The 25838-nt window shown below is 42.9% G+C and overlaps 1 long non-coding RNA gene across 1 annotated transcript; it reads right to left on the bottom strand.

Moving 5' to 3' along the window:
• Window positions 1-16669: 16669 nt before the first annotated feature.
• On the bottom strand, window positions 16670-24360 carry LOC131908412 (uncharacterized). The gene is made up of 3 exons (XR_009378584.1): window positions 24010-24360; window positions 22691-22741; window positions 16670-17488 (listed from the first exon to the last, which is right to left on the bottom strand). It is a non-coding gene; the product is annotated as an uncharacterized LOC131908412 (long non-coding RNA).
• Between the last annotated feature and the right edge of the window lie 1478 nt (window positions 24361-25838).

Genomic DNA, 25838 nt, shown 5'->3' with positions numbered 1-25838 from the left:
CCCCAGTGTGATCTCAGAAGTCACACCTGCTTGGGCGTGGGAGAATGGGCAAGAAATAGATACTCACTTTTGTCTGGTTCCCATGGCCTCAGACGCAATTGGGGCTCCAGGCAGAAGCCAGTGTCTGTTAGGGTGTGCTTTCCAGAACATAAAGAAGTCCCACAGAGGTCAAGGGCTCCTGAGGAGTCCACAGACAGCAATGGTCTTGGGAGATGGGCTTCCAATAATTATCAGTTATCCCTCTGTGTGCAACACACAGCAGTCATGAAGCCTGCCTTGTGTGAGCCCTACCTAGAGACCAGGGGGCTCCTGCATGCCCTGCCCTCTGCCTTTTGCTCGGCTGGGAGATTCAACTCAGAGGTTATGGCCTGAGAATGTGGCTTAGTCCATGAACAAGGCTAACCATGTTCTCAGACTAGAAAATGCCAAGACACAGGCTGTTAGCAGCACATGTCCAAACTGGATGGTCAAGACCCAGACAAGTCATGATGGGCTAATTCAAAACAGAGATTAAGAATCCAGAAAATAAGTAAGAATTAGCCTCGAGACAAGATTACAGCAGAAGTAAGGAAGCTTGGCTCTTGTAACACAACAGACAACCCTGAATGTTTCTGGGTATCCGTGTGCCTAATGGTGCGTCACAAACCTTTGCCATTCAAACTCGGGCAGCATCTCCAAGAGCTGCTTTTCACTGCCCCACCCACAACTTGTGGAAATCCTCTTCAGGTCCTTACAAAATACTCAGAGACTCGAGGAGCAATTTTTAACTCCTCCTCCTGCTACTCTGTAAAGAGGACTAGGATACACTTCCATAACTGAACCCAAAGCCACTGTCACATGGCACCAAGGAGAAATACATGTAGAGTGCCTTTAACAAGGTATTCCGTGGGATAGAGGCTACTACAGAGACTAAATCCATCCAGAAACTGGGGTGGCGGAGGGTTTTCCTACCCCTCCATTTTCTTTTTCCTTCTTCCTGGATGCTGGTGGCTCTTGACTCTTTGGAACAAATGAAAGGATCAAGTGAAAGGAAATGGTGGTGCCCACTTCTGCCCATGAAATGGGTGTAGACAGTCGCAGAGCTGGAGAAGGCGTGCGTGTGCCCAAAGTCCCTGGGCAGAGCAAAGACAGCAAACTTATTCCAAAATGCAGTGTATTAGTTTCATTTCTATTACTGTGATAAAATACCCCAACAAAAGCAACCTGTTGGGAGAATGGGCTTATTTTGGCTCACAGTTCCAGAGGGGTACAGTCCGTTATGGCAGGGTAGAAATGGTAACAGAAGCATGAGGCAGCAATATGTCAGCAGACTTAGAAGAAGTAGAGCCAGCCTGTAAAACCTCAAAGCTCACCCCAATGACATATTTCCTCCAGCCAGCTCCACCTCCTTAAGATTCCATAACCTTCCCAAACAGTGCCACCAGCTGAGGACCAAGGGTTCAAACATATGAGCTAACAGAGGACACCTCACATTCCAACTGTAATACTCTGTATACTCCTCTGAGCTAACACTGCCCCTGTCGGCCCCTATGCATCTAAGAAGTAGCCTGGGCCTGAGAGTAAAAACACTGGCAACAATCCACAGAATGTTCACAGATGGTTAGTAGATGTTAGAGACCAAATGTGAGCATGTCCCCATGCCCAAGTTCATCTTAGCACTGATGTGAGGGGATTTGGAAGTTGTGCTGTTGGAGATAATTATGTCCAGATGCCTCCTAGACGAAGAGAAGCCCCAGAGAAGCCTTGGCTCTTTTGCCATCAGGCAGGAAGCAGGCCTTTTTTGGCAGACACCAAAACTGCAGGTGCTTTGGTCTTGGACTTCTCAGATCAGCTGTGAGGAATTAATTCCTGCCATCTATAAGCCATTAAACTTATGGTTTGGGGTTACAGCAGCCCAAACAGACCAAGACAGTAGGAAGCAAGGCTCTGAGTCTCTCCATGACTATGTGGAGGACAGATTGTGGTCGATACTGGTCTGCACTACTGGGCAATTCGTTTTGTCAACATCTTAAAGTTAATGTTTACACCAGCACAAAGCCAAACTTGAACAGAGACCATGTGACTCACTGGAACCAAAATAAAGTTTGGCTAACATGACAGTTTTATCGCCAGCCTCATCCAAGCCTCTGGATTCTGAAGGGCCTTTGCTGAACATATACAAAGAGTTTGTTCTCTCTTTTCTGCCTACGACTTTCAAAATAGATGTAAATTCTTATCTGCTGCTCCAATGTCATTTCTGCTTGCCACGCTCCCTTCCATGATGGTCATGGACTAACCCTCTGAAACTGTAAACAAGCCTCCAATTAAATGCGCCCTTTTATAAGTAGCCTTGGTCATGGTGTCTCTTCACAGCAATAGAAGAGTAACTATGACATATAGGTTTGGGTTTTTATTCGGCCTCTGAATTATACTTTGTGCCACAATCTAAGCAGGTAAGCCACTCCATCTCTGCGGTAATACCATTCTTTATTGCATTGGTGTGTTTAGCTTTCTGGAAATTGTGTTTGTTTGTTTTTCTTGGCAAATTTACATATGAAACAAAGCACATCCACTCCATGGTAATTTTCCTTCCAAAGTGTCAGCAGAGATTCGTGCTTATGGCTTTTCTTCTCTCACATCTCTCCAGTCTCCACAGGAAAACATTTTAACAAGCATTTACCATATCCTCAGAGTATTAGGCATGGCCATTGGATGAACTGATGTAGCTTGTTGTTTTAAAAATGATGAAATCCAGGGCTGGAGAAATGGCTCAGTGGCTTAAAGCACTGAGAACCTGGGTTCGATTCCCAGACCACGTGGCAGCTCACAACTGTCTGTAACTCCAGGTCCAGCAGTCCAATGCCCTCTTCTGACCTCTGTGGATGCCAGGTATGTTCATGGTGCTCAGGCAAACACTCATAAAACTAAAAATAAACCTTAAAAGAGGAAGGAAAGATAGAATTCCAGGCCCTGAGTTGGAAGGGGACTGGCTGGAATACTATTTAGCTTTATATTTCAAAGTCACCACAGGATAAGACTCGGCTTACATATTTGAAATTGCTTCCTGATCAGGAGTTAAGCAGAAAGAGGGCTTCAGAAAGTCTGGCACCTCAAATGAGAGGGAGTTGGGCTAGGCAGATGGCACATCAATTAAGAGCACTTGCTGTCCCTGCAGAGGACCCAGGTGCAGTTTCCAGCACCCATTTAAGGCGGCTCACAACTGCCTGTAACTCTGGCTCCAGGGGATCCAAAGCCCTCTTCTAGCCTCTAGGTATTTGCATGTATGCGGCATGCACACAGAGAGAGGCACACACATACACATAAGTATAAATAAATAATAGATGAAAATGAGAGGCAGTCAAGTGGAGTGAAGAGGTTGAGAAAGATGGAGAGATTTTTAATATGATTCAGTATTTGGCTGGAAATCAATGTCAGTACTCTGGGGTGGAAAGGGAAGGCTACAACTTTATTGAAATTCTTTTTACTTATTTTAGAGTTTAGCATTGTTTTGATTTAAAATTATACATGAGGAGTAACCAAAATCTTCTCAGTTGGGGTCCTAAAAAGGTTTTACTCTAGCCTTGGGTCTATTCATGGCCAACATGATCACACTTGCAGTAGATCCCTGTTGTGTTACTCAGTTTTCCATTACTGTAACAAAATACCTGATACAATCAATTTAAAAAAAGAAAAGGTTGCTTTCAATCCTGGCTTTGGAGGTTCCAGGCTATAATCAATTGATCGTATTGCTTGGGCCCATGATGAGGCAGGCATCCCATGATGGAAACGAGCTATTCACCTCATGGTTAGATGTGTATTAAACAAGAGAGAGAGGATCCCCCAGTGCCCTTCTCTGAAATGTCTCCAATGACCTAAAACCATTAACACACTGCCTATGGGGAACATTCCAGACTTGAACCACAGCACCCACATCAGGATCTGTGACCTGCCAGATCCAGGTTTGAATTTTGCCTTTACTACATTCTAGCTGTGTGACTTTGGGCACCTTGTGTCCTGTCTCTGAGTCTTGTCTTATTGAGAAGCTTTCTACAGAAGAAGACACTGTAGAGGGGCTGACAGAGGCACACTGTAAGCATGGTGCTTACTGTGATTCCCACAACTCTTGCAAGAATATTTCCAACAGTGGGGACCTCTTTATCTTGCCAGAGCTGGCATGTCACCCATGGGTCACCTAGCAGAGACTCTACTACATTTCCCTGAATTATCCTCTGTGAAAATCCCTTTTTGTCCAAGAGCCTAGAAGACTCATAAGCCACCAGAACATGAGCTCAGGGACCCTGGGGAGAGGTGGAGGGACTGTGGAAGGAAAGCCCTCCAGCATTCACCAGAGCAGGAAGCGAGGGATTGGATGCAGATCTCCCCAGCACCCCTACATTCTTCCACTTGTCGTGATGCATCCCACCACCCCTGGGAGTCATTCTCCTGTGCACTCAACTCCCCAGGGCATTCCAGCAACCTCATGAAACAGCTGTCTTTGGTGCGTCAACAAGTCTGGCACAGCATCAGGCTTTGTTCAGACAGCGCAGGTCACAGGCCCAGAGTCATGTGGCAAGCCATGGAAAACAAGACACTATTTGAGAGCACTCCATGGGCTTTCCCACATCACCTGCCCAAGAGCAACGTGTTAGGTTTGTTTTGGTTTCTTTAGCAAATCTCTGCCAGCCACGGCTTGCACAGAGAAAGATTTCTTTTTGGCTCATGGTTCCGGGGACTTTAGGCCATAGTCAGCTGGGTCTCTCGCTATGAGCGTCAGGAAAGGGTGAACAGCTTGGCTCCTGTAGTCAAACAGAGGGAAATGGGCAGAAAAGGGTCAGGGCAAGATATCCCTCACAGGCACCCCCCACACACACACACACACAGTCCCTATCTCCGCCAACCAGTCCCCATCTTCCCCAGGTCTACCCTCCTTCTCAAGTAGTCTATACAAATTTCAAGTCCATCAATGGCTAAACTGCTGATACAGGCAGAGATCTCAGGACCCAAACAAACCTTTAAATATTGTTCATACTGGGGACTCAAGACTTCAGTGCATAAGCGTTTTGAGAGGATACTTCATCTCCAAACCATAATACTCAGTGCAGTTTACAGTAGAGTTCTCTTGTCATAGAACTGAGAAAATTCCTGCCTAGCCTCACTTTGGAGTCCAGACTTGGTGGTGTCGTTTATTTGTGGAAACATTCTTCATCTTCATTGGTTGATATGGGCTGAGGGGGACAAGGAGAATGTAATAGTTTGAAACCAGTCACCAATACATTAACTAAGGGTTCAAGATCCAAAGCTTTAGGGTGGCTTGGCTCCATCACAGATGTGGGTTTTTCCGTGTGTGTGTGTGTGTGTGTGTGTGTGTGTGTGTGTGTGTGTGTGTGTGTGTAACCTAGGGTTTGAACATATCCTACTAGTAGGTAGCGGTGGTAAATATGAATGAGATGGCTCTTTTCATTTGTTTGGGGTTGGAGGGACAGAGTCTCACTATGTAGCCCTGACTGGCCTGGAATTCTCTGCATACACAAGGCTGACCTTAAAATTACAGCAAACCCCATGTCTCTGCCTCTTCAGCGTGCTGGATTACTGCTGGGTGACAACATGCCTGGCTTCCTTTTCCTTTTTTTTTGCAGTAGGCTCTTATTGAGTGCCCAGGCTGGCCTTGAACTAACTCTGTAGCCCAGACTGACCTGGAGTATGTGATCCTCCTGCTTCTCAAGCAGCTGGGATTCTAGACATGCACCACAGGGTCTGGCTCATCATATTCTGCAGCAGCAGCCCGAGCAGACCCATACGAGAAGACCAGTCAATGAGTTTGGTTTAGCTTTGTTCTTTGTGAACTGGACATTCACCTGGAAACCAAATCTAAAGAGAGCCCATTTCCAGGGGCGAGCAGAACACTCCTGCAGCAGGCAGCCATCTGCAGCCTCCGGGAGAAGCCAGGGGCTACACCTGTGTTCGTTTTGGCGCTGCATGCTTTCAACTGCTGCCGTGGCTGTGTCCCCCTTCTAGATCTTCTTCTGGATGATAACGAACAGGTAAATGTCAGCCCTGTGCCTGTGAGAAGACTTGTGGTAGGTAGGTGGGTGGGTATGTTGGCAAGGTGGGAGGGGTGTGTGTGTGTGTGTGTGTGTGTGTGTGTGTGTGTGTGTGTGTGTCACACTTCTGAATCTATGCTGCCATCTAGTGGCTACCATGAGAAACATGTGACATGCTTCTATGAAAAACCCAGAAACCTTGCCGCAAATTGTCCAGGCAACTGAGATAGCAATGGTGACCTTAGGCAGCAGAGACAAACAGTTCGCAGACACTACCCCGGTTAACTGGCAACAGTCTGTTTTTGTGCATGTTCTCCATGTGAGAAAAGGACAGAAAGGAAAACACGCGAACAATCAAATGGGGAAAGGAAGGACTTACTTTGTACGTGGCTTTCAGAGTTGCAGAAAGTCCGCACTGGGTTGAAACTCTGCCATGAGAGGCACAGCCCTAAGTGAGTCCATGACGACACAGAAGAGCTCTTCCTCTGAGCTAGGTGATATTCTGAACTCTCCCTACATATTGACTCACCTTGTGTGGTCCTCCTTCAGATGAGGAACCCGGTAAAGTGAAGTTGTTTTCCACGTGTTTCACAGCTGGTGTGTGCTGGGATTCTGACTCAGTCGAGCCCAGAGCCTACAGTCTCCATCACTGTGTTACAAACCACCTCTCATCCCTAAGTCTCAGTCAAGAACTCAAGGCACTATGGTGTACTTGTAATATAATAAACAACCACTTGTCCCAGATAATTCTGGATAATTACTACATCCAGTTATGTCCAACCTTTTGACATGGCAACACAATGTTGTTTTTCACATTTATACTCAAGAACCATGCAATTGAGTTACCAAAAAAAATACAACAACAACAAAAATCTTATAGTGTTTTAAATATGCTTATGATTTTTACTGGACCACATGCATAGCTGTTCTTAGCCACATGTGGCCACCCCTGATAAACCAACTTTTCCTGTGGTTTTGTACAAGTTAATGTTTTAATAGGCTGGACTGAAAGTCAGACTGTAAGACCAGGAATGGCAGCTTTTCTTTCTCAGGTTAGTAGCCATCAGTGTGCTCAAAACACACTTGAGGGGTGTGCAGTGTGAAGAGAACCTTGGGCTCGGGGTGCGATGATGTCAACACAGCCCTGGACCCTAAGATCACGACAGAGCCAAGAGGATAGGCAGACACTCCTACTGCAGGCCGTAAGTGCCAGGAGGGGACGCTCAGGGCGCTGAGGGAACAAAGCAGGGTCACCTCAGCCAGCCTGGGGAGGAGCATCGGGAGAGACTTCCGGAAGGGAATGGCATTCAGCTGCTGGGAGAGGGGCAGCTATCACGGCTTCTCTTCTCTTTCCTTGCTTAGTGCCCTGGGATGAAGAAGGGCTTGTGTGGTTCATAATTTGAAGATTGATAAACTGGGAATATATAGCGGCATGCCACCCTCCATCCTCTTTAAAGAGCCAAGTACTCACAATCAGTGCACCGGGACCCCATGTCGCTCCTACAGCTCTCTAGCAGCTAAGTTGTAGGGCAGCTGGCTGCGAAGGGACAGCAAGTCCAGCGTCAAGATGAGAGGTGAGCTGCCTGCATCCTTGCTGGTTTCTGGGCAGAGACAAATCTGAGAGATCCAGAAGGGAGCATGGGGTGTTTTGTCTCCCAGGACTCATTTTAGGACTAGTGACTCCTCTGCTTCAAGTGGCACTGGGGGCTACAACAGACTCCAACCACCCTCTTCCCAACACAGACAGATCCAGGGAAGGCAAGGTCGACCAAGGCCAGGCAGCCTCATAAGAAATGGCTATGGATCACCATCCCTGACTTCAAGCTCTACTATAGAGTTATAGTGCTGTGGGATATCTTTCTGTATGCTGTGAATATGTGTTGCTCTGACTGATTGATAAATAAAGCTCTGATTGACGCTGCTAGCCACCACCAGGAGAAGGAAGATGAAAGAGTACCTGTAATCCACAAGCCACGTGGCAAAGTATAGATTTATAGAAATGGGTTAATTTAAGATGTAAGAGCTTGCTAGCGAGAAGCCTGAGCCATTAGGCCATATAGTTTGAAAATAATATAAGCCTCTGTGTGTTTACTTGGGACCAAGCGGCAGCGGGACATGGGTGAGAGAGGTTTGTTCTGACTGCAGGGCACAGGTGGGACACAGGAAAAATTCCAGCTACACTATAGTAATAAAAACAGCATGATGTTGGCATGAAAAATAGACAGGTGGATCAATGGAATCAAACTGAAGACCCTGACATAAATTCACACACCTATGAATATCTGATTTTTTTTTTTTTACAAAGAAGCCAAAATTATACAATGGAAAAAAGAAAGCATCTTCAATAAATGGTGCTGGCATAACTGGATGTTGACATGTAGAAGAATGCAAATAGATCCATACTTATTGCCCTGCACAAAACTCAAGTACAAGTGGATCAAAGACCTCAACATAAATCTAGTTACACTGAACCTGATAGAAGAGAAAAGTGGGAACTATCCTTGAAAGCATTGGTACAGGAGACTACTTTCTCAATATAACACCAGTAGCACAGAAACTGAGATCAACAATTAATAAATGGGACCTCCTAAAACTGAAAAGCTTCTGTAAGGCAAAGGACACTGTAAATAAGACAAGATAGCAGCCTATGGAATGGGAAAAGATCTTCATCAACCCCACATCTGACAGAGGGCTGATCTCCAAAATATATAAAGAACTCAAGAAACTAGACATCAAAATACCAAATAATCCAATTTAAAAATGGGATACAGATTTAAGCAGAGAATTCTCAACAGAAGAATCTCAAATGGCTGAGATACACTTAAAGAACTGTTCAGCATCTGTAGATGTAACCAACTGTCTTATTAAATGAGAAACACAGAACCAATGCAAAGAAGAAAGCCAAGAGGTCAGAGCTAAGAGCTAAAAACCTTACCCTTCCTCTCGCGGTGGTCCTACCTCTCCAAAAGAGACCTACTTCCTGTGTGTCTGTCTTTATAAAGACTTTCTGTTCTGCCTTCTCATTGGTTGTAAATCCAACCACATGACTGCCTTGTCACTACCTGTCTGTACAGACCTCCAGGTCTTCTATGGTTGGTATTGAGATTAAAGGCGTGTGTCTCCATGCTGACTGTATCCTTGAACACACAGAGATCTACCTAGCTCTGCCTACCAAGTGCTGGGATTAAAGGCGTGCACCACCACCGCCCAGCTTTCCTATGGCTTGCTAATAGCTCTGACCCCCGGGCAACTTTATTTATTAACATACAAATAACATTTTAGTACAAATAAAATATCACCATAAGCATCCTTAGCCATCAAGGAAATGCAAATCAAAATAACTGAGATACATTCTTACACCTGTCAAATGGCTAAGATCAAAAACACTAATGACAGCCTATGTTGGAGAGGAAGTAAGGGGAACACTCCTCCACTGCTGGTGGGAGTGCAAACTTGTACAGCTACTTTGAAAACCAATATGACAGTTTCTCAGAAAATTGGGACTCAATCTACCTCAAGACCCAACTATACCAATCTTGGGCATATACCCAAAGGATACTCAATCATACTACGAGGGCACTTGCTCAGCTGTGTTTATACCAGCATTATTTGTAATAGCCAGAATCTGGAAACAACTTAGATGCCCCTCAACTGAAAAATCAATAAAGAAAATGTGGTACATTACTCAGCAGTGAAGAACAATAACTTCATGAAATTTGCAGGCAAACTAGAAAAAAATCATCCTGAATGAGGTAACCTAGACCCAGAAAGACAAACATGGTATGTACTCACTCATAAGTGGATATTAGCTATAAAATAAAGGATAACCAGGCTACAATTCACAGCCTCAGAGAGGTTAGGTAACAAGGAGGGTCTAAAGAGGGATGCATGGATTTCCCTGGAAAGGATAAATAGAAGAGATCTCCTGAGTAAACTGGAGGTGGGAGGCATGAGGGATCAAGTTGGGTGGGTAGGGACAGACAGAGGGAGAGAGTAATGAAAGAGATATCTTGATGAAAGGGCCATTCTGGGGTTAGGGAGAAACCTGGTGCCAGGGAAACTCCCAGCAATCCACAAGGATGACCCCAGCTAAGACTCTTAGCAACAGTAGAGAGGGTGGCTGAACTGGCCTCTGATTGTCATCAAAGAGCCTTCATCCAGCAACCGATGGAAGCACATGCAGCGATCCACAGCCAAGCACTGAACCAAGCTCTGGGAGTCCTATTGAAGAGAGGGAGGAGGAATTGTACGAGCCAGGGAGTCAAGGTCATGACAGGGGAACCCACAGAGACAGCTGACCTGAGCTCCTGGGAGCTCACAGACCAACAGCTAGGGAGCCTGCGTGGGACCAACCTAGGCCCTCTGCATATGTGTGACGGTGTGTAGCTTGGTCTGTTTATGGGGCTCCTAGTAGTGGGATCAGGATCTGTTCCTGGTACTTGGGCCTTGAGCTGACTTTTGGAAACCTAGTCCCCATGCTGGGTTGCCTTGCCTAGCCTTGATGCAGGAGGAGGAGCTTGGTCCTGTCTCAACTTGATGTGCCATGCTTTGTTGACTCTCATGGGAGGCCTGCCCCTTTCTGAATAGAGACGGAGAAGGAAAAGTGGATGGGGGAGGAGGGTAGTAGATGGGAGGTGGGGGGAAGGGAATGGGAGGAGAGGAGGGAGTGAAAACTGTGGTCATTATGTAAAGTAAACAGAAAAAGGTTTTAATATAATAAAAAAAAGAGAAATGGCTTTGGAGCTGAGTTTTGCAGTGGTGGTTCTTCATTCCTTTTCTTAAGTGTCAGAGGACTTCCTTTTAAGTTTTTTCAGGTTTCTTTTTACGGCATGTTACCGAGGACCTATACTATCACCCATAATGCTACTTGAAGAAGCTATTTCCTAACCACACCCAGGACAGATGATCATGTAGCCTCATGCCATGGATCTTCCAGATTCCTATATAACCACATTCCCTCCAGGCGATGTGTCCATATCACCTTGGATATGCTGACACCTGGTCTGGATGGATGAAAGGACTGGTCAACAATCAACCATGCTCCCTTTGAGGTGCTACCTACAGAGAAGCAGAGTCCTGGGCCCTGTGTGTTGGGAAGAATGACTTCCCCCAGCTGCCTCCCAGCTACACCCGTCTCCCTGTCCCCATTTGTGAAGCTGAGCTCTAGGGTTCGGTAAGGTCAATGCTTCTTCCTCTCTATGTCTCAGCCTCTCCCCAGCTCAGAGCTCTTAGCCACCATCACTGCCGGCACCAGTAACTCGACACTGAGGGCCATGTCCTACAAGAGACCTCCGAGGTGGATGACTCCCAATGTGGGGCAGTTTCACAGTTGTCATTGTACAGCTGTCCAGCCAGCAATCATCCTGTGACAGCTAGGGAAGCAGGCTCAGGGAGGTTAGGTAACATTGCCAAGGTTACACATTTGCTTTGTGATACCACTGAAGCGAAAAGGCCAAAGTGCCCTAAGAACCAACTAACAGCATGCTCGCCTGCAGTGGAGTTGAAAACTTAAAGCAGTTTTTAAGCCCCCTCTCTGTCTCTCTGTCTCTCTGTCTCTGTCTCTGTCTCTCTTTCTCTCTCTCTCTCTCACACACACACACACACACACATACACACACACACACACACACACACACACACACACACACACACATACACAAACACCATTTCCAGAAGCCAGTCCCCACAGGTGCTGAATCCTGCCTGATTCCGTTGTCACCAGGAGAACACACAAATGGCTAAGATAATAAGGCGATGAGAGAGTCCCCTTATGCTGGAAGACTCTGTTGCCATGACCAAAGGGTCACCGTAGAAATAGCTGACTGCAAGTCCTAGTGGGTTTCCTCTTCTGTCTTGCTCAGAACTATCACCAGTGGAAGACAAAGGCATTTGGCCTCTGTGTACAGGTTCCTGACTCTGCCTCACCCTTGACCTTGCTTTCCCTAAAGCAGAATTTGTTAATCTGGTCCGGTTCCAGGACATTCCTCTACCTGTTTTACAAGGTCTGTTGCAGCAGAAGTCGGGAACCTCGTGCTGTCCTTCGGCTCCTTGTGTCTGTAGCTAGGCAGGCCGTGGTCAGCCTGCCTTGCCTGGCAGCAGGGCCGGCTGCTGCTTTCATGCCTTTCCCTCCTCCAAACTGAGGGGACAAATCAAGCAGGGGAAACAGGTAGCTTCATCTCTATCTGCAGCTTGACCCTGATGACCCCCGAGCAGCTGTCCCTGCAGTGCAGCTACAGACAAGGCTGTGCTCTATTTCCCATTTAGCAGGGTATGTGTTAGTAAGTGTCTAACAAGCTTCTCTTTGGGGAAGATGAAGACAGCCCTGCATTGGTGCATGTGCAGCTTCCACGGTGTAAATATTCTCACTGTGCATCATCAGGAAGAGATGCAATTATGCAAAATTTCCACCCTACAGACACAATAGGGGTAAATTATCTCAAGAGCACAGATAATAGCAAAATCATTAGGAAGTGCAGAATTGCTAACATGTGTTGTTGGTTTTTAAGATTTATTTATTTTTATGTGTGTTTGTGTGTGCCTGCATCTGTGTATGTGCACCAAGTGCATGCTGTGCCCGAGGAGGTCAGAAGAGGGCATCAGACTCCTGGAGCTGGAGTTATAGATGGTTGTGTGCAGCCAGAAACCAGTGCTGGACGCTGAACTTGGGTCCTCTGCAAGGGCAGCAAGTGCTCCCAACCACTGAGCGTCTCTCCAGCCCCACGTGTTACATTAGTTTTAAGTATAGCTCAATCGTAAATTGTTTGGGGACTTGTTGTTAGAAACAGCCTCACAGTGCGTAGCAGACCTGACGCTGAAAGCCTTACCCTCCTGTCCTTACCTTCCTGGGGCTGGGATTAGAGTGGTGCCACCGCTCTGTTGTAAAACGATATAATTTAACGTTTTGTTTTGTTTTTCTGAGACAGGGTTTCTCTTCATAGCCCTGGCTGTCCTGAAACTCACTCTGTAGACCAGGCTGGTCTCAAACTCAGAGATCCACCTGCTTCTGCCTCCCGGATGCTGGATTAAAGGCGTGGACCACCACCATCCTGCTTTAACTTTAGTTTTTGGAGACAGATTCTTGCTGTGAGGTTCAGGTTGGACTCGAATTGATTGTAAAGTCCAGACAGGCCTCAGACTCCTAATCCCCTGTCTTGGCCTCCCAAAAGAAGTTGTTAAAGATGACTGTATTTGACATTCAGCTCACTCACGGAGGTCCTGAAAAATGGACAATTGGCTCTCCTAATGAAGAGATTCAGCCAGCTCCAGCATGCTCCAGTTGCTCCCGCAAACCTGGCTCTGGCAGGCCTTGCCCTTCTCTCCCATTCCCTCTGCCTTGTTTAAAACCATTAGATTCCATTTCTAAAGCTAGTCCCCACAGTCCATTCCCTTATACGGCCAGTCCCTCCTTCTGAGGCTGATTACCAAGATCCAGCTATCAAAGTATTGAAATCTAGCAATCAAAAGTCCCCTATGGATCACCTAATTAATATGCCCAATTAAAATTCAACCCCTCATCCTAACACAGGGTGTCCCCTTGTACCTTTATAAACTGGCATTTTCCTGTGCGCCATGTCTGTCTCCTCTATCCACATATGCTATCTGTCCTTTGTCCTGCCCTCTCCAACTCCACAACAAACACCTCTTCCCATCCTCCTTTGTCCCTTTTCTCCCCTCTAACTTGTTCCCCTTCCCCCTCTTCCTCTGTCTCCTGTCTTCTCCTTTATCCCTGCCTTCTGTCCTTCTGGGGCAAATAAATCTCCTTTGTGCTGAGAGCTTGGTCTTGGGTGTCTTGAGTCAACTTTTAGGTCCCCTACACCTAACCCTGTAGCTGACTCTCTTCTGCTCCTTCCCAAGCCTGGGGAGTTCTTCCCATCACAGTCCCTTTCATCTGCCAGACATCCCTTTCTTTGGAGAAACAGCCTCTTCCATTCTGTCTTGTCACCGAGAAGCAATCACATGATCTCACGTCACGGGGTGAGCAGGTGGGTAACACCAGAATACTGTCAGCCCTGTCCTCACTTGGGAACAAGGGAAAGTTGAAGAAGGAATCCAGCTAATTCCAGAATCTGTCAGTATTTACACTGAAATGTCCCCATTTTTGTTCCATTCTGGTCTCCCTCCCTGCAGGGTTGCTGTGATAGGACCACCTGTGGCCCTAGAAAAGGGCCACACCTTCTGCCACAGGCCCTGTGCACACAGTCCTCTCTGCTCCCCTTCATACCCGAGGCCTTGGGTTTGCAGAAGCTACGGGGTTCCCCACGGGCAGCCCACGCCTTCCTAAGCAGTGTGTCCCTGTTCACTTGGGCTGTAACAAAGCCCGGCCCTTGGAGTAGCTCCTAAACAACACGCGTTTACTTCTCACACTTTTGGAGACAGGGAAGTCTTATCAAGATGGTAGCACACATGTTTGATGAGGGCCTGCTGACTGGTTCTTTCCATTGTGTCCTCACGTGGGGAAGAGGAGAGGGTGCTCTTCGAGGATGCTTTTTCATTATCTTTGTTATTGATTTATGAGAGGAGGGGACAGAATATGAATGTAGGCATGCATTGCCACAATGAGTGTGATAATATGAATATATATTATCGCTAAGTTCATTATCACTAAACCAACATAGTCGAGATACTTAAATAAATACTGTACACAGAGGAAAGAGAAGGAATGCATACACACACACACACACACACACACACACACACACACACACACACCAATAATAACCAAAGAAAAAGAAGCTGTCAACTTGAGAGTCCTGGAGGAATGGGGGAGGGGATGGTTATAGGTAGACTAGTGTAGCTGGATGGGGCCAGAGAGAGGGAAAGAAAGAGAGGGAGTGATATAATTCTACTTCAGTTAAAAACAGATTTTAAGAAAGATCTAAGGGAAAAAATAACAAGATAAAATATCATAATAACATCCAATTTCTCTTAATCAAACTTAGAAGACAGGGAAAATGGAATGAAAAACTTCGCGATGTGAAGATAACTTCCAACTAGGATTGCTTTATCAAAAAATGGATTTTAAAAATCTACTGTTAATAGGATGTTTCGAAATAAATACAGAGCATCAGCTTTTTATCACTAAGCCAACGTAGTGGAGATACTTAACTAAATACTATACACAGAGGAAAGAGAAGGAATCCCAATTATGGGACACAGGAAAGAATAAATAACTTAGGAGCAGTATCTGAACAAAGAGTTGGAATGAATCCATCATGTCCCACAAAAGAAATCAGCACAGGCCCTGACGCTAACTGGGGAGAATCATGAAGCCAATAATAATGCAACACACCAGAAAATCAGGCAACAAAAGTACAGTTATTAATAAACATCTTCAACAATAACTTTACATTTAAGTAAGCCAAACACACCAGTAAAGAAAGCTAGATTGACTTATTGCATTGACAAAAGTGCATCCAATGATCTGAAGTCTCCAGGAAATACTGCTAAAGGAACTCATGGACAAAGAGTAAAAAGGGTAAAAATCAACCTACCAAGTGGATAGAAACCAAAGAAAGTAGGCATGACTACTCTGATAGCTGATAGTAAACTTCAAACTAAAATTAGGCCACTGCATATCAACAGAGAACAGGTAACAGAAACGTTTATTGACATTTTCCCTGGGTATAGTCCTCACAGCAATAGCAAGGCTAATTTGGAGTTTCAATTATCAACACAGGAGCACTGAGAAGAAACAGACAGATTAACAACTAATAGTTTTGTTAGTTAGGAAGTAGAATTTCATTCTAGCAAGCAGCTTCCTTTTGCAACTCTCCAGATGTAGTTTTAGAACAAAATTTGCTTGAGATGTTCTATCAAAATCCATGTCTCTGGAACATTTCACTGGTAAAATAATGAGTGCAATATAGATTGAAACTCATTTTTAAATATTCACATACTACATTTTATATGGATATGGTAATCTAATTCCTTACTGATGATTGTTATAAATATAATGCCATAATCTGATGATGCTTAAATCAATATCCTTGTTTCTTGCACATGCATCTATATATGCATGCGAAGTCTGTATATTAAATATTCTTCAACTGTGTTTAATATGTATCACATATGTGTGTACCTCCTTTGTTTTGCCTGTGATAGACAATATTGTTTCTCAGAATGTGCGTTATTGTGTTTAAAAGCAACATTTTCCCATATGATTCATTATAAGTCTTATATTTGATCTTAACATTTTGTCATCTTGGAGGTTATAAAACGGATATGCATTCAGTAATTTGAAACTGTTATTTCACAAATCCACATTTAAAATTGATTTATGTAAAGATTTGGTTGTATATATAAAAAATTGAGTTTTTTATTTTTGTGAATAGTAAAAGTATTTCAGAATCAAATATTAAATTATGATCATTTGGCTAGCTGTGTAGTATGAAGTTTTATTTCATTGAGTCTCTGCTATGATATTTAACAGGACAATATTAAATGTTTTATGTTTCTTAGCATACTAAATATGCAGTCATCACTCCAGAATTTTACATTTTTAATTCTTTTTTAATAATTTTTAAGATTTTTTTTATTTATTTTACATATCAATCACAGATCATCCTCTCTTCCCTCCTCCCACTCCCCCCAGTCTTCCCACCTCAACCCACCCCCCATTCCCTCCTCCAAAAACGTAAGGCTTCCTTCCCTCCGATGGGAAGTCAACAGAGCCTGGTACATTCAATTGAGGCAGGTCCAAGCCCCTCCCCCTGCATCAAGGCTATGTAAGGTGTCCTACCACAGGCAATGGGCTCCAAAAAGCCAGTTCATGCACCAGGGATGGATCCTGATCCAACTGCCAGGGGGGCTCCTTAAGCAGATAAAGCTACACAACTGTCTCGCTTATGTAGAGGGCCTAGTCCAGTCCTATGCAGGCTCCACAGCTGTTGGTCTAAAGTTCGTGAGTTCCCACTAGCTTGGTTTGGTTGTCTCTGCAGGTTTCCCCATCATGATCTTGATGCCCCTTGCTCATAGAATCCCTCTCTTCAACTGGATAATAAGTGTTCTCAATTTCCTTATTTCTTCAAATCTGGTTAAATGTAGACTCAACCAGCTGTCTTCTCTGTATGAATGCTGACATCTAGAAAATGCATTTCTATGAATGTGGTCCAAGGGGGCCTATCTATTGTCTATTCTACATGTCTGTTGTAAAAATGTCAATGAGAGGCAAGGCGGTATAGGAGACATCTTACCTGAGCTGAGTCACAGATACATATAATTCGACAACACTTAGATCCCTGTATAAGAGGATCTGTAACATATCCTTTGTAAACTGATCTATAGATGTCATAGATACAAATAGAGATAGGTAAGGACAGAGACGGTCAGACACACACAGAGACACACATGCACACAAGAGAGAGGGTGTTAAAAGTAGAAAATCCATATTCTTCTCTGCCAGAGAAACTCCTCCAATTGTTTCAGATTGTTTAATATCTGTCAATAGAAATATTGTTGGTTGTCAGTTCCTACAATCAAAGATAAGAAAGGAAAAAATTTGTTAGAATCATTCAGTCTCACAAATTTAATATTTATGTAAAGGTAAGCTTCAATATCTTGAGTCCTTATTTTATATATTGTGTATACACAGCTTCTCTACAATTCCAATTACAAGTCTCCTTCCAAAAATGTTTATATTCTATCCAGTGTTGTTCTTTTAAATCTCCCCTTCTCTTGATAATTCATTTTTACCCTGCTCCATTGGGTTCACTTGCTAAACACATTCGGATCCTTTTCTCATAGCAATACATAGACCAATCTTTCAATTTCTTATTAAAACACCCAGAGAAATCTGTTCTATATTAAGGAATGTTAGGGTAAACCTCATGTATGCCTACTATGTTCACAGAGGCCCATTAAAAGTTTTGAGTTTAACATTTTACATAAAAACTAGCATTTTACCCAGGATATTAAACACAAGTTCATTCAGTGAATAGCATTTTGACTAGTCTTTAAGAATCTATAGAGCCGGGCGGTGGTGGCGCACGCCTTTAATCCCAGCACTCGGGAGGCAGAGCCAGATGGATCTCTGTGAGTTTGAGGCCAGCATGGGCTACCAAGTGAGTTCCAGGAAAGGCGCAAAGCTACACAGAGAAACCCTGTCTCGAAAAACCAAAAAAAAAAAAAAAATCTCCCATGCTCATGGATAGGCAGAACTAACATAGTAAAAATGGCAATCTTACCAAAAGCAATCTACAGATTCAATGCAATCCCCATCAAAATACCAACACAATTCTTCACAGACCTGGAAAGAATAATACTCAACTTCATATGGAAAAACAAAAAACCCAGGATAGCCAAAAGAATCCTGTACAATAAAACAACCTCTGGAGGCATCACAATCCCTGACTTCAAGCTCTACTATAGAGCTACAGTAATAAAAACAGCTTGGTACTGGCATAAAAACCGACATGTGGACCAATGGAATCGAATTGAAGACCCTGACATTAATCCGCACACCTATGAACAAATAATTTTTGACAAAGAAGCCAAAAGTGCACAATGGAAAAAAGAAAGCATCTTCAACAAATGGTGCTGGCAAAACTGGATATCAACATGTAGAAGGCTGCAAATAGATCCATATCTATCACCGTGCACAAAACTTAAGTCGAAGTGGATCAAGGACCTCAACATAAATCCAGCTACTCTGAACCTGCTAGAAGAGAAAGTAGGAAGTAGTCTTGAACACATTGGCATAGGAGACCACTTTCTAAATAGAACACCAGTAGCACAGACACTGAGAGAAACAATCAATCAATGGGACCTCTTGAAACTGAGAAGCTTTTGTAGGGCAAAAAATACGGTCAACAAAGCAAAGCGACAGCCTACAGAATGGGAAAAGATCTTCACCAATCCCACATCTGACAGAGGACTGATATCCAGAATATATAAGGAACTCAACAAATTAGACATCAAAATGCCCAACAGTCCAATTAAGAAATGGGCTATAGAACTAAACAGAGAATTCTCAACAGAGGAAACTCAAATGGCTGAAAGACATTTAAGGAATTGCTCAACATCCCTAATCATCAGGGAAATGCAAATCAAAACAACTCTGAGATACCACCTTACGCCTGTCAGAATGGCTAAGATCAAAAACACTGAAGACACCTTATGCTGGAGAGGATGTGGAGCTAGGGGAACTCTCCTCCACTGCTGGTGGGAATGCAAGCTTGTACAACCACTTTGGAAATCAATATGGCGATTTCTCAGAAAATTGGGAATCCATCTCCCCCAAGATCCAGCTATACCACTCTTGGGCATATACCCAAGGAATGCTCAACCACACCACAAGAGCACTTGTTCAGCTATGTTCATATCAGCGTTGTTTGTAATAGCCAGAACATGGAAACAACCTAGATGCCCTTCAACTGAAGAATGGATAAACAAAATGTGGTACATATACACAATGGAATACTACTCAGCAGAGAAAAACAATGACATCATGAGGTTTGCAGACAAATGGATGGATCTAGAAAAAATCATCCTGAGTGAGGTATCCCAGACTCAGAAAGACAAACATGGTATGTACTCACTCATAACAGGATACTAGATGTGGAACAAGGATGACTGGACTGCTACTCACATCACCAGGCAGGCTACCTGGAAAACAGGACCCCAAGAAAGACACAGGGATCGCCCAACGACAGAGAAATGGAATGAGATCTACATGAACAGCCTGGACATGAGTGGGGGTAGTGAAGGGCGAGGGTCGAGGGAAAGAGAGCTTGGGTGAGTGGGAGATCCCAGCTGGATCAACAACAGAGAGGGAGAACAAGGAATAGGAGACCATGGTAAATGAAGACCACATGAGAATAGGAAGAAGCAAAGTGCTAGAGAGGCCCACAGAAATCCACAAAGATACCCCCACAACAGACTGCTGGCAATGGTCGAGAGACAGTCCGAACTGACCTACTCTGGTGATGGGATGGCCAAACACCCTAATTGTCGTGCTAAAAACCTCATCCAACTACTGAGGGATCTGGATGCAGAGATCCATGACTAGGCCCCAGGTGGATCTCTGGGAGTCCAATTAGCGAGAATGAGGAGGGTTTATATGAGCGAGAATTGTTGAGACCAAGGTCGGATAAAGCACAGAGACAAATAGCCAAACAAACGGAAACACATGAAATATGAACCAATGGCTGAGGGGTCACCAACTGGATCAGGCCCTCTGAGTGGGTGAGACAGTTGATTGGCCTGATCTGTTTGGGAGGCATCCAGGCAGTGGGACCGGGTCCTGTGCTCATTGCATGAGTTGGCTGTTTGAAACCTGGGGCCTATGCAGGGTCCCTTGGCTCGGCATGGGAGGAGGGGACTGGACCTACCTGGACTGAGTCCACCAGGTTGATCTCAGCCTGTGGGGAAGGCTTTGCCCTGGAGGAGATTGGAATGGGGGGCGGGCTGGGGGGAAGGTGAGGGGGGCGGGAGGGGGGAGAACAAGGGAATCTGTGGCTGATATGTAGAACTGAATTGTATTGCAAAATAAAAATTTTAAAAAAAAAAATCTATAGAATCCTGAAATCCTTTGTCGTTTTGCTACTTTCACATGAAAACAGAAAATATTTAGTCAACATAAATAATGTTCAGAAAGAACCAAATGGAAAGCAGGAAAGATAGTCAATATTAGCAAAAATACTACAGAAAAAAAAACAAGCATCGGAACAAGTCACAAGGAACAAGACAAGGGAGATTGTTGGAAAGGAACACCAAATAGAAATCTCCATAGAGAAATCTATCAAAATACCCTCAAGCTTGGTGTGGGGTTGCACTTTTAATCCCAGCAGTCAAGAGGAAGAGGCAAGTGCATCTCTGGGTGTTCATGGCCACCCTGTTATACCAAGCCAGTCAGGGATAGTCTCTTCAAAAAAGTTCTTTAAATAGATGTTAATTACAATAAATGTAAGATATAAAACAGATATTCATTTCTGGCATAGTAATTGCTTTCATGGAATAGTCTTATGTTACATATATTAAGATTCTGGTTCTAAAGTGTGTGTAAGTGAGGTCTCCTCTACCACATCTTATGGTAAAAACAAGGTAATGGCTGAGTATTAGGATATAGTTGGTCTCCTAAGCAGAATTTGATTTGACACATGGGTTAAAATAGTACTAACTATGACTTTCTGAATTGCCCTCATATGATCTGCCTTTCAATATTAGTACTAAGCTAAATATAGGGAAGAGGAAGGAGAATGTATCATGGAGCCAGGTAGCTGATAGTCAACTCATGTATCTGTTCCTGTACAATTTGTGATGATAGGCCTTTCAGAAGAGAGAGGACCACCAAACTCCCCAAACGACTGAATAATATTATAATGACAATCACTTTAAATAAAACTAAAACTTTTGTTTTATAATCACATGCACTGTCTTATACTCAGCATCAAAGAAAGAGGACCTTTTCATTCATCTCATGTCTATTCACACCGTGTTAGTCAAATTAGTTTAGGTCTATTAAGGAACAATCTATAGGCCGGGCGGTGGTGGCGCATGCCTTTAATCCCAGCACTCGGGAGGCAGAGCCAGGTGGATCTCTATGAGTTCGAGGCCAGCCTGGACTACCAAGTGAGTTCCAGGAAAGGCGCAAAGCTACACAGAGAAACCGTGTCTCGAAGAAAAAAAAAAAAAAAAGAAAAAAATAAAGAAACAATCTATAGAATGAGTGTATATACATATGTATGGTGTCTCACAAGCACAGAAATTTTGTAATACTTTAAAACAAGGATTATTAAATGAGTCTGGGATTTCAGAAAGTTAATCTGAAAAGGCTTTTATTTGTTAAGAATAGTTTCAAAATGCAAGTGAGAGTTGCATTGTGATGGTAGAAATGAAAATGTGTATTCTTTGGTGCTTGGGGGGAATATTCTGCAGCTAACTGTTCAGTCTTACTGATGTGTGCTTCACTTAATTCTGATGCTTCTCTCTTTATTTTTGGTCCAGATGATCTATCAATTGGACACTAAATTGGTTCTATCAATAGTAGCACACTAAAATTACTCATGGGTCAATGCTATCTGTGTCTTTAAATCTAGCAGTACCTCTTTTAAAATAAAATTTGGTACAACAGAGTATGGTGCATGTATATTTAGGATGGTTGACAGTTCCATTAAATGGAATGAAGTGTATTTTTTTTATTTCTTCTAATTAGTTTTAGTTAGAAGTCTCTGTTGTCAGATATTGGCATAGATAGTGATGCCTGGTTACTTCCTGGTCCAGTTTGATCAGAACATTTTTTCCATACATTTACACTATCATTAAAGTGTCTATCATTCAAGATAAGATGTATTTCTCATAGATAACATGGATTTTGTTTATTGATCCATTCAGTCAGCCCACGTGTTTTGATTGGAGAATTGAGGTCGTTAATAGTTAAAGTTACTATTGAAATTTGTGAGTGTTACTGGCAGGAACTGTGTTGTTATTTTCAGTGTTGTTATTTTGTGTTTTAGCAATTATGTCTTTGTTTTTCTTTCCAAAAAAGTAGATGCTTTTAAAAGTTGTAGACGATTAATAATGAAGACATTATGAATGTTTACACCTTATATATTTCATTCAATGTCTGTAACAAGACTAGTTAATATAGCAAGATAAAGGGAAAGCCAGTTACTATTTAAAATTTATTTCAAAAATCAATTAACTTATTAAATTCATACATTTTGGCAACATACCTTGCTTTATTTGCTTCTCTATCTTTAATTCTATTGGGACTCTTGATGCATCTGAAAAACAGTCAGATGTTATTTATAACCTTTACATCAATTAAATAATTCTAGCTCAGTGGCTTACAAGCACAGATTATATCCTCAATTCTCAGCACCAAACATGTTTTTTCAATGATCAGAAAATGATTCTTTATACACAGAACCTAAAAGATGTATCTCCTCATGTCAGGTACATAACTTGTAATTGCAAAGTCATAACATCTAATGGGGACAAAGCAAAAGTATACAATGGCTCCTAGTGCATAGGACACATCATCTTGGAATTAAGCTGGAACATGAAACCTAAAAATAAGATTCAGCAAAATGTTGCACGGCCAAGCTAAAAGTTGCTTAGAAAGTAAGCCAAAGCATGTCAAAGCATACCTAGACTTAGGTGCAGGAATCATCCTTTTCATTCATGTCTGTTCATTTATGCATCTATGTGTCTATGTGTTCATTTCATGTGTGTCTGTATCTGGGTGTACACATACACATGTCATGGAGCATTTGTCTAAGTCAGTTGACAACTGGTGGGACAACTTGTTCTCTCCTTTCATATGTGGGCTTTGAAAATTGAACAGACATCATCAGGGTTCACGACACAGGTCTCTATATACTGAGCCACCTTGTCTGTTCAGGAATAATCATTTTCTGAAAAGCAATTTACATTCAGATTTTAAATATATTTAAATTCACTTACATGTGTATAAAGTTTGTAAATGATGTCTCATAAAAATAAGAACACCAGGAACTTTCCAAGTTTATAAGATTTCTAATTTTGTTTTCTCTCTTTCTCTCTTGTCCCATGTAGTGTGTGTGTGTGTGTGTGTGTGTGTGTGTGTGTGTGTGTGTGTGTACTAACAATGTAGGGGTGGCACTCATCAGTGCATGTACTTCTGTAGGGAAAGCTTACTTCCACTCTTTCTCTCTCTTTTCTACTTTATTTTTTTTAAACAAGGTTCCACACTGAACGTAGAGCTCACAGTTTATTCAAGACTAGCCTGACTTAGAACCACAGGATCCCCTGTCTCCACCCATTCTCCATCACTACAATGACAGGCACTATGCCAAACTTTTAGGTGGGTGCTGGGGATCTGAACTCATGCCCTTGCACTGCACAGTAGCACAGTTTCCCAGTGGAGCCCTCTCTCTAATCCCTCCATTTTTCTTCTTTATCATGATTCACTCTTGTCTTAACTTAGGAGGTGTCAACTGCAAAGCCTAATAGTTAACCAGGTTGAAAACAAGAACTGCACCAGAACTGCACAACGGAAACCATAGCTAACCGTTCCTAGGCAGTCTTCCAGGCCCCTGGTCGATCGTGGAGAGTTTGAGGAAGATGCTGTCAGGTGTTCTCTCCGGAGGAGACTTATTCTGGGTCCTGGGATGCTATCAAAATTGCCAGCAGAAGAATACTTGGTGAACGGACTCAAGCTTTGTGCATTTCCTGCAGATCTGCTGTGCTGCATTTCCATGTGAAGCTTTGTCCTGCTCGTCTCTGATTTCTTATTACTCCTGCAAAGATTGTAAAGGATAAATTCTAAAGCTGCCACTTCCTCCTGAAGGTCTATTAAGTTACTTGCATTTTAACAATACTGCCATGAGACTAAATGAAATTTTCATGGAAATGGCACGCTAACAGTGAAGGTGCTGCTGAGTGTACCAACTGTATGCATTTGTGGGCATGAAATTTTTCCAAAGATAGTTCATGTGATTCTAGAGGTATTCCAAATACGAAACTAGATTTTTAAAGAAGGAGGGATAAGTACAGCTATCAATGATGTGCATCATGACCAATATGACTCCTCTATCTAGACAAAATATGTTTATAATGTTCTTCATGATGTTATTGGAATAAGTAATAAAATATGTAAAGAGTAACATAAGATCTTGGATGTTCACTTTCTTGATTAGAGGGATTTATTACATGAAAATTTGTTATAACATCATGATGTTATGCTTAAACATATTCAATTGACAAGCTAAAATGAAACATCTAGGAATATGTGGATTTCATTATTGTACCACTCTGTCCTTTGGACAAGATATGGCTTTTGCCCTCTTAAAGGCTTAGTGGTTGTAATTATATATACCAGAATTGTTAAACACCGGGCCCCTTATTTTCATATGGAGTTGGGGCCTCATGAGTCCTTTCTTCTCCATGAGAATGTATAGACAATTAATCATTGCACAAAGAGAAAGAATCTCTTTTGTGGTTGCTGTAGCTCCCTGTAAGTCCCCCATGTTACTGTGAGTAAGAGTTCACCTAAGCTCCTGTAAGTTACCCCAGTTCTACTCACTGCCCCACAAAGCTGGGATGAGTAGAATGGTCATCTGTGTGTCACCACTGCAGTCCTCATGCCTTCCAAGAGAGAGGTCATACAATACTTGTAAACCGGTTAGGAGATTTTACAAATATCACCTTTTGACACAATTTGAAAAGATTTGCTTTGCTCTCCCTTATGTGTGCCTCATGTATTAGCTAAGTATAATTAAACATTTGGCACTGGGGAATAATTCACAACAAACTCTGGGGAGAATGTGGTAGTGGGGCTGTTAATGAAAAAGAACCAAAGAAGCTTAAGACACTGTGACATCATTTCATCATTACCAAGGCAGCACAGGTAGAAATCTCCAATATAGCTTCCAAAATCTTCACACTGGACAATTTTTAACCATTGTTTCTGATCTAGGCTTTCTCCCCCGCCCCATATTAGTCTTTCCCTATATCACAGAATGTCTTTATGAAGAGTATAGAAACTCAAAAGAACAGTTTATCTCCTGGCTCCTAGTTAGTGGTACAATCAAAGTTCACAGCAAAGAAAATTATCTGCCAACTGCCAGAATATCCCTGGGGAAGTAGGGATGGTGGTACTCGTACCCTTGGTTTTAAGCTATACTATCTTAAAGATAGGTCAGCATTCAATATTTATTTTTATGATAATGCTTACAAAAAGTTTTATGTAACTATCATTGTCTTAATTAGAAAGTCTCAAAAATACACAGGTGAATATATACCTGATTTGACTAAGTATATGAAATTATCATGTGTAATAAAAAGCAGAAAATATCATAATCTGTAAGAATGATCATTTAAAATTAAGTTTATGTAATA

The sequence above is a fragment of the Peromyscus eremicus genome, chromosome 4, assembly GCF_949786415.1.
Source record: "Peromyscus eremicus chromosome 4, PerEre_H2_v1, whole genome shotgun sequence".
NCBI lineage: Eukaryota > Metazoa > Chordata > Mammalia > Rodentia > Cricetidae > Peromyscus > Peromyscus eremicus.
This window is presented reverse-complemented; position numbering and strand designations above follow the sequence as displayed.